We start from the raw sequence: 9985 nt of genomic DNA, 5'->3' as shown, positions 1-9985 counted from the left end.
ATCAAGGAAGAATTAAGCAAAATAATGGCTCACATGGACTTGGTTGTGCGGATAGTATTATGCGTGAAGCAACTGAATGGAGAAACTGGAGATACAGAAAATCTCAGTGGCGCCAGAATGTGAGAATAGGCAAACTGAAGAGGAAGGTTTTAAGACTTTAAACCCCTTGCTCACTTGAAGACCTGCAGGTCACCACCCATTATTCCCAAACCAATATAAAGACAATCATATCATCCTAACAGTAATATTATAGCCAGCACTCATCAGACTGGGCCAAACCCAGAGTTTTATTTTTTTAATATACTACCTTTTAATCCTCACAATAACACTATAAATAAAGTAGGTCTTATTACTGTCTTAATTTTGCAGCTGAGAATATAAGGTTCAGGTAAGTTAGGTTAGGATTAATGATTCCTGGGTAGCAAATAGCTGGGCTAATACTCTTCTCAGCCCAGAGTCCAAGCTCTGTATCAGATGCTTTGCCTGGTCTTCAGAATTGCATCTCTTAGTTGTGTATGTTCCTAACCTATAAATCTCTCAGTCATGACACTATGAACCCCAAGCACTGAGTTTAAACAAGGGAGATGAGGAGTATCTGTACATTGAGAAGAATTCGATTTGATTTCAATGCAATTAAGACCATCAGACTTAGAAACTACTCAGTTGGATTCAAGGGTCGACATGGATCCAAAGCATGGGTTGTCAATTAATACATCTTTGAATATAAAAATCATACAGCCTCTTGTGCATCCTAATTTAAATGATTGTAATAACAAAATAGACATAATATTCTTAAGAGGACATAATGTATATACTTTTAAAATGTCTCAAGTTGTTTCTGACAGGTGAACAACATGCAAGTATATGCTTTCACTAGGCTTTGGAAAAGTTAATTGACAGATAAATTCACTCTGGATAAGCCATTCATCCGCTTATTTAATTTACTATATCTCAATTTACAAACTGATGAACTTGAAAATTAGGGCAATTTCCCACAAAGATCCTTCAGATTCAATAACATGTAAACAGATACATAATTAATGCAGTTTTTTGTGATCTGAAGCCCATATTTTATCTGAAGAATATTGAAATGCAAGTTGTTGCTATAAGGGAATAATACATGTTGCATGTACAGTTCTTGAGTTAAATGTCTTTCTCACTGTTTCATTGTTCTCCTAGCCACTGAGCATTTTCCTGATTGTCCTCATTGATGGAGAACACTACAGAAGTGACTGAGTTCATCCTCCTTGGACTAACCAATGACCCAGAGCTGCAGGTGCCCCTGTTTATCATGTTCACTGCCATCTACCTCATCACATTGATTGGGAATTTGGGAGTTATGGCGTTGATTCTCTTGGACTCTCGTCTGCACACTCCCATGTACTTTTTCCTCAGTAACCTGTCTCTGGTGGATTTGTGTTACTCTTCAGCTGTCACTCCTACAGTCATGGCTGGATTTCTTCTAGGACACAAGGTGATCTCCTACAATGCATGTGCTGCTCAGATGTTCATTTTCATAGCCTTCGCCACTGTTGAAAGTTGCCTCTTAGCATCCATGGCCTATGACCGCTATGCGGCAGTGTGCAAACCCCTGCATTACACCACCACAATGACAACACATGTGTGTTTGTGTCTGGCCATAGGTTGCTATTTCTTTGGGTTCCTGAATGCCTCCATCCATACTGGGGACACCTTCAGCCTCAGTTACTGTGAGTCTAACATGGTCCATCACTTTTTCTGTGACATTGTAGCAGTCATGGTTCTCTCTTGCTCTGATAGTCATGTTAGTGAGCTCATTCTTATTTGTGTAGCAAGCTTCTACACATTTTTTGAACTTTTGGTTATCTTGATCTCCTACATATTCATCTTTATCACCATCCTGAAAATGCCCTCATCCTCAGGGTATCAGAAAGCTCTGTCCACCTGTGCCTCCCACTTCACTGCAGTCTCCATCTTCTATGGGACTATCATCTTCATGTACTTACAGCCCAATTCCAGCCATTCCATGGACACAGACAAAATTGCCTCTGTGTTCTATACTATATTTATCCCCATGCTGAACCCACTGGTCTACAGCCTGAGGAACAAGGAGGTTAAGAGTGCACTCATGAAGGTGTCTAGGTGTCTTACAGGCAAAACTCTATCTAGGATTATGATTTGATCATTGTGTGATGCATAGTAACCTGGTTTCCTTAAGGCCACAGTAAAATTAAGGTCCCAAAATAGTCTCCTTGCCCATTGTGAAGTCTCCTGTCCTAAAAATGAGACACATTATGCCCAGAAGTGTTTCTGAACAGGAAAGGCTAAGGTGTCTTTGTGTTCACTTGTCAAAAACCTTATTAAGAATATATTTTATTCACTCATTCAACATGAATCTTTTTCTACCACATCAATGCAAATATACATAATACAGGGCCACCAAGAAGGTCATGAGCAACGTTAACCCATATGCCCCAGGAGGATTCCTACATCTTTGAATAGAAACCCACAATGTTGTACATTTTGCTTCTGAAAATGCTTTGAAATTGGTAATGCTGATATTTTATGTCTACTTTTGTTATTTAATGATGCTTTAAAATATTTTAAAACATTTTATTGATAATGCTATCAATAAACAGTTTTCCCCTGTATTTACTCCCCTATATTTACTCCATGCTGTATGCCCCCTTCCACCATCTTTCCCTCCTCATAGTTCATGTCTATGGGTCATATATACAAGTTCTTTGGCTTCTCCATTTTCTATAATATTCATCCTATTACTTCCCCATTCTTTCACCCTACTTCATTCACACTGATTTTCTTCCTATATTTAACCTGACAATGCCCAACATGTTAGCACCTCAAGCCTTTGTACTTACTCTTTTTTATTTGGTATATTCACTTACTCCATTAAGGTTGGCACTTAAAAGTTACTCTATCATAGGATTCTTTCTTGACCAGCAGTGTAAAATAGTCATTGTTTATTTCCATGCAGAATATTCTTTCACTCTGAGGTATTCGTTACAAAAACTTCTCACCCATTTTGTTCTTGAACCACAGGCAAGTAAATGTGGATGAGACTGAAAGTGACCAGAGGCAGGGAGGGGAATAATGGTGGAAAGAAAAGGAAGAGACCAGACAATGAACATGTATGAATGACCCAAGGACATGGACAGCAGTGTGAGAAATGGGTGATGGGTTGGGTGGAGGAGGGAAAAGGAGGAAAAACTGAGAAAACCATAATAAAATAACAGTAAAAAATGATATTAAAAATTCTCACCCAAGGATTTGTTTGTATTTATATTAGAGAGAAAAGAAGGAAATAGAGAGAAACACCCTGACCAGAGATTGAATCCCCAACCTAAGTATGTGTCCTGACAGAAACTCAAACCTGCAAATTTTTGGTGTGAGGGATGACACTCCAGGCTACTGACCCACCCGGCCATGGAACTCTGGGTTTTTCTTCATGGTCCTCATGAGTCCTTACCTATTGAATGTCTGCTTGTTCACTTTATTATCTCTCTTCCCCAGCTAGAACTTAGACTCTATGAAAGCATTGGCTTTATCTCTTTTGTTTACAACATGATCCACAGTTCCTAAATGAGTGTTCATTTCATACTCAGTTTTCAATAAGTATTTGTTAAATGAATAAAAGTGTTAAGCTTTGAGTCCAGCTGTATCAGTATGTTGAATTTTTAAACTATTGGTCATTGAAATGTATCATCCATAACATATACTTTCTGGACAGATGTGTAGTGCATTTTCAGAAGCACAGCTCATTTTCTACTTTCCTGTGCATTCCCTCTCACTGTGTGCACCCCAAAATTCAAACACAAAGGTTCTTGCATTACAAAAGCAAATGAATCATCTGCAACAATTGTATAGTTTTTTAAAATTTTTTATTTATTTATCTTTAGAAGGGAAGGGAAGGAGAGAATATCAATGTATGGTTGCTTCTGCTACATCCCCTGCTGGGAACTGGCCCCTGCTGGAAACTGGCCTGCAACCCAGGCATGTGCCAGGCCCATGCTCAATCCACTGAGCTACACCAGCCAGAACTAAATTGTATAGTTTTACTTAGACAAATGTCTCATGAAGGGCATTGAATATGAGATTATTTAAGGGTCAGTATCTGATTATATTTTAAAAGATGTTGTACATGTGAAATGTAACTAACTAAAATGATTCCAGATATCTACATAAAATATAAACATGGCAGTATCTATTAATCATAAAAATATAGCACATGCAATATGCTGGTTCAGGGATTAAAATTTATACTTTTTATATAGATTTCCACAGAGCTCTATACTATGCAAAATGTACCCACACAAATATGTGTCTTTGTCTAATTTGCTGTCTCAATAGAATGAGAGGCTTCCGTAGCTCACCATTTGTAAGATTTTGCTTGGATAAGCTAATATTGTCATGCTGGTATTTTGTGGGCTAAGTGGCATAACACAAATATTCACTTCTCTCTTATGGTGATATTTCCCTTCTTGGAACCATTCTTAATTACTATTTTAGATAATCACTTAATTTTAGAATTGTTTTAGAGTTACAAAAAATAATTAAAACAGTGCAGATTCAGTGTGACCCTATAACAGTCTAAATAATAGCGTGCAAAAGGATTGTCCTCATTCCTGGAACCTTCCAGACTTACCTTCCTTGTCCTGAAAGGACTGTATGGATGTGATTAAAGTAAAGTTTTTATCTGGGATCATCTTTGGGGACCCTAAAGGCACTCCCAGGTAAAACTAAAAGGAAGTCAGGGAGATGTGACCACAGATAAAAGATGAAAGGGGAATGAGCAATGTGACCTTGGAAGTAGAGACAAAGGGGTTGTCACCATGAACCATGGAAAGCCAGCAGCCACCAGAAGATGCATGGCTCTTGCAGCAAACTGATTTTTGTCCAGGGAAAATGATTTTGAATTGATGGATTTCAGACTGTGAATAAGTAAAGTTTCAGTAATTTGTTATAGCAGCCATACAAATGAGTGCAATTCTTGCTTAATATTTTCTACAGGATATATTTGTACTGCTAAGAAACCAAGACTGACGCAGTATGTGATTATACTGTGATTTTCTAAACTGCAGATTTTATTCAGATATCATTAGGTTTCCCCCTAAAATCCTATCTTCTGCTTGCATTTAGTAACTGTGTTTACTTCATCTCTTCTGGTTTGTGACAAGCTCCCCATCTTTCCTGATTTTTGTTGACCTTGGCTGTGTTGAGAGTACTAGTCAGGTATTTCACAGAATGTTCTTCAGTTGTGATTTGCTGATATTTCCTCACAATGTGACTGGGATTACAGTTTTCAGAGACCAAAGTGAAATGTTTTTTCATTACATCATATCAGCAAGATTTGTCTCTTTTTTCCTCAATTATTTATTTGCTGAGTCATTTCTTAGTGTTCTCATGTATTTATATTTCATTATGGAAAATAACCAATACTAGGTTTTGTTTTGGCTGGAATTGTTCCACTTTCATCATTCATACTCTTTCTGTTTGTGTCCCATTGACAGAGTTTCATGCCGTCACTGGTTGTTATTTTAGCATTCCCTCACTGTCTGTTACTACACAATGCTACATAGAGGCTTGTCTGGTATTTTCCAATACCCCATCACAAAATCAACTATTTCTATTAAGGGACAAACTCCCAGAAACTCAGTTCTTTCTGTCGATACAGTGAAGAATTAAAGATCAATGATAAGGGAAGCTCTGAAGATGGCCAGTGAGAGACCAGCACTTGGGAAGGAGGTGTGGGAGAGCCTGGCATGTTCAAATGAAAGTGAATGGGCTTAAAAAAAAGATCAATTAGTCTATTAACATGTAAGCAGGGTTTACTTGTGCTCTGTTCTTAGGGAAGACAATGGGACTAGCTAAGGTGAAGTCTGGGTGCTGAAAGGCATAGGTTCAGGGTGAGGCGCAATAAAGAAGGTGAAGGTAGGAGTGGCCAAAGATGAGGTTGTGAGGCAAGCATGTGTGTCCTTTGTTCTGAAGATTTATATAGTTGGCAGGCAGAGGGGTGAGAGGAATTACAAATTAATTGACATGTAAAGGTGGTGGTAGCTTTCTGGGCCAGGGGGAGTGATTACCCCAGGGTGTAAATGGACTTCTTCCTTTAGGTGCTATGTGTCCTTTCAGGACTCCAGGCAAAAGCACAGTTTCAAAACTTTCTTTCCCAGACAATGGAAAAGATACATACAATTCAAGGACTGCTGAGACAGTGGGTGGGACATGGATCTCTCTGCCTCTCTGCTTTGGTTTCCTCTCTGGCTACCTTTTCTACCATCACAGTTCTATGAAGAGTCTCCTTTCTTTTGTTAAAGAGTGGCATTGAAAACCAATATTTGGCTCCCAATTCTGCTTGTTGATACTGGAGTTTTACTTCTAGGCACTCTTGTCCACAGAAGTAGGAGGTGTATATTTATGTACTCTGTATACATTTGTAATGTAGAGTTATGCTCTAACTGTTCATCCTAACTATATGAAGGCTAAACACTACTGTATACTGATGTTTCTGACTCTGATCCACAATTTTCGAACAGTGTGCCACAGAATTTTTAATCAAGTAACACCTGACTCTTTAGTCAGAGGTATAAACTTCTTTCCCTTAGATTATCCAATAAAGAAATGACAGCAACCAACACAACAGCCATCCAGTGGGAATGAATAGAAATTTTAACTATTTTTTTTATCAAATTAGCAAAAAAATTTTTTTGGTATGCTGCAGAATTTTAGTAATTAGTTATGTGTGACATGAGAGGGGAAAGGTTGACCATTGCTGCTCTCATCTAGTTCACCCCAACTTGTCCCTTTTCTTTTTTTTAAATTTATTTTTTATTGATTATGCCATTACAGTTGTTCTATTCCCCCCTTCATTCCCCTCCACCCTACCCCCCTGTCCCCACCATTACCCCCTTTAATTTATGACCATGTGTCTCAAGTTCTTTAGATTCTATATTTCCCATACTATTCTTGCCCCTCATCAATTTTCTTTCTACTGTCTATGCTACTTATTTTCTGTACCTTCTCCCCTTCTCCTCCTCCCACTCCCCTATTGCTAACCCTCCTTGAGATCGTCATTTCTATGTTTCTGCTCCTGATCTAGCTGTCCTCTTAGCTTGCTTTTGTTTTAGATGTGGTTGTTAATAACTGTGAGTTTGCTGTCCTTTCACTGTTCATGTTTTTTTTGTTTTGTTTTTACTTTATCCTTTTTTTTATTTTATTTTTATTTTTTTTTAACATTTAAAAAACTTTTTATTTTGAAATAATTTGAATATTAACAAAAAGTTGCAAATATGGTACAAAGTACTCCCATATATCCTTTGCCCAAATTTCCCAGATGTTAACATTTAGAAACACTTGATTTATCAAAGAAGAGTTTTTTTTAATTGATTATGCTGTTACAGTTGTTCTATTCCCCCCTTCATTCCCCTCCACCATACCCCCCATCCCCACCATTACCCCCCTTTAGTTTATGACCATGTGTCTCAAGTCCTTTAGATTCTATATTTCCCATGCTATTCTTGCCCCCCCATCTATTTTCTATCTACTGTCTATGCTACTTATTTTCTGTACCTTCTCCCCCCATCTCCTCCTCCCACTCCCCTGTTGCTAACCCTCCTTGAGATCTTCATTTCTATGTTTCTACTCCTGATCTAGCTGTCCTTTTAGTTTGCTTTCATTTTAGGTGTGGTTGTTAATAACTGTGAGTTTGTTGTCCTTTCACTGTTCATGTTTCTTTAACTTCTTTTTCTTAGATAAGTCCCTTTAACATTTCATATAATAAGGGCTTGGTGATGATGAACTCCTTGAATTTGATCTTATCTGAGAAGCACCTTATCTGTCCTTCCATTCTAAATGAAAGTTTTGCTGGATAGAGCAATCTTGGTTGTAGGTCTTTGGATTTCATGACTTGGAATACCTCTTTCCAGCCCCTTCTTGCCTGTAAAGTCTCTTTTGAGAAATCTGCTGACAGTCTGATGGGGACTCCTTTGTAGGTGACTGTCCCCTTAGCTCTTGCTGCTTCTAGGATTCTCTCCTTCATTTTAATTTTGGCTAATGTAATTATGATGTGCCTTGGTGTGTTCCTTCTTGGGTCCCACTTCTTTGGGACTCTCTGAGCTTCCTGGATTTCCTGGATGTCTATTGCCTTTGCCAGATTGGGGAAATTTTCCTTTATTATTTGTGCAAATACGTTTTCCACTGGTGGTTGTGCCTTTCCCCCTTCTGGTACCCCTATAATCCGGATGTTGGAGCGTTTAAAGATGTCCTGGAGGTTCCTAAGACTCTCCTCATTTCTTTGAATTCTTGCTTCCTGACTCTTTTCTGTTTGGCCATTATTTGCTTTCTTCTGGTCCACTCCATTGATTTGAGTCCCAGTTTCATTTTCATCGCTATTGGTTTCCTGTGCAATTCCGTTCATTTCAATTAGTTTCGCCTTCATATGTTTCTCTAATTTGTGGCTATAATCAACCAGTTCTGTGAGGATCCTGATGACCAGTGTTTTAAACTGTGCGTCTGAGAGTTTTGCTATTTCTTCATCACTTAGATCTATGGGCTCTGGTGCTTTGAGATCTTGCGACATTTTTGGTCTGTTCTGGCCCTTTAAGTGTGAGAAGCGGTGCCTTGGACTCCCAGGTCGCTGGGTTGTGACGCTGTATGTGGGGGCGTGGTCAGAGCGGGGAAATGGCGGCGCCCTTCACTGCCACTTGCCACGGGGACCCACCGGGCCCGGTCCAACTGCCCACTCCCTCGCCTGACTGCCCGTGCACAAATGCACGACCACAGTCAACACGCAGCACCGCTTCCCTGCTGTCTCCTCCTGGTCGCTTGCCTGGTCACTTGCTCGGTCGCTCACTAGGTCCAACCTTGCGCCTGGATTCCGCGAGTCTGGATTCCGCGCCTGAGCCAGTCTGACCGAGTCCTCCTGTGCAACCCCGCTCCACCAGCCACTGGTTTCGCCCGTTACCGGTCAGGCTGAAGAATTTGTTGTTAACGGACTTCTGAAAAGTTCAATTTTCCGTGTTCTGGCTATGATTTCTGTTGCTAATATTTAGTTGTCCCTAAACTTGGTTGTGTGAGAAGGCACGGCACATCCACCTATACCTCCATCTTGGCAGAAGTCCAGAAGAGTTTTAGAGTGTACAGCTCTCTCAGTTGTTGACACGCGTCAGCTGCGCCTCAATCTCACGTGTGAATTCCTGGGTGTTAGGCTCCAGTCCCTTGAGTCTCCGGAGTTGCCCGGGCTTTTCCTAGAAAGCTACGGATCAGACTATAGAGGGTGAGGGCCAGAGTACAGCCAATCCTCTCCAGCGCCGGTGCTCTTCCTGGAAGCCCGACCGCTCGATCCCTCCCCGGGCCCAGGTAAACCTGCGGCCCGACTCCTGCTTGCCCTTCCGCTGCGACGAACCCCCCACGATTCTGCCCGGCTCCTCCCCACCCGGTTTTAAAGCACTCTATCTGCTCCTCTCTATCCTTTTTTTTAAATATTAAATTTTATTTAGTTACTTTTCAAGTACATTTTTTTTTTATCTATTTCTTCCATCCCACCCCACCCCCCCGCCCGGTCTCCCCCCTACCTCCCATTCCCCGCCCCCAGTCCTCATCTCTGTGTCTTTCATACTTGTTCCTCAAAATCCCTCCCCCTTTTTCCCCTTAAGTTCCCTTCCCTCTCCCCCCTGGTCACTGCCCACTTGTTCTCTATTTCAGTGTCTTTGTTTTTATTCTGTTTGCTTGTTTGTTTTATTCTTTAGCTTCCTGTCAAAGGTGAGATCATATGGTATTTGTCCTTCAATGCCTGGCCTATTTCACTCAGCATAATGCTTTCCAGTTCCATCCATGTTGTTGCAAAAGGTAGTAGCTCCTTCTTTCTCTCTGCTGCATAGAATTCCATGGTGTATATGTACCATGATTTTTTGATCCATTCATTTACTGATGGGCACCTAGGTTGCTTCCAACTCTTGGCTATTGTAAATTGTGCTGCTATGAACATTGT

General features: G+C 40.2%; 1 pseudogene; it reads left to right on the top strand.

Moving 5' to 3' along the window:
- The first annotated feature begins 1210 nt into the window (after window positions 1-1210).
- LOC128626519 (olfactory receptor 5B3-like) lies at window positions 1211-2156 on the top strand (annotated as a pseudogene).
- The last annotated feature ends 7829 nt before the right edge of the window (window positions 2157-9985 follow it).

This window comes from Artibeus jamaicensis, unplaced genomic scaffold (genome assembly GCF_021234435.1).
Source record: "Artibeus jamaicensis isolate MK-2021 breed Jamaican fruit bat unplaced genomic scaffold, CSHL_Jam_final scaffold_614, whole genome shotgun sequence".
In the NCBI taxonomy this organism is placed as follows: domain Eukaryota; kingdom Metazoa; phylum Chordata; class Mammalia; order Chiroptera; family Phyllostomidae; genus Artibeus; species Artibeus jamaicensis.
Note: the sequence above shows the minus strand (reverse complement) of the source record. Positions and strands in the feature narration are given on the sequence as shown.